This window comes from Plasmopara halstedii (genome assembly GCF_900000015.1).
Source record: "Plasmopara halstedii genome assembly, contig: Scaffold_526, whole genome shotgun sequence".
Taxonomy (NCBI): domain Eukaryota; phylum Oomycota; class Peronosporomycetes; order Peronosporales; family Peronosporaceae; genus Plasmopara; species Plasmopara halstedii.
In genome coordinates, this window is record NW_020187446.1 from 915,820 (window position 1) to 916,144 (window position 325).

Consider the following 325-nt stretch of genomic DNA (forward strand, 5'->3'; position numbering starts at 1 on the left):
AACTGCATTAAATATGGGCACTTGTTTAAAAGTCACGGTGTTGAAACCTTTTTACATTTTTAGCTACGTTCCTATCAGTTCCACCGTGATTTTGACAGAAATGGCTGCATTTTTTATAAATATTAGTGCTATGTTTGCAAACACGGCTACACTATCATTAGTGACGTTATAGACCTTGTCATCAAGACCAGCATCACGTTTGAAACTGATAAATGCATGTGGGATTGGGTAACCACGGTGAGCGTCCCGACTCGTTATCTGAACGATATCATCTGGAATGATGTTTTCATCCAGGCCCAAGTAAATGAGTTCATCTTTACCATTA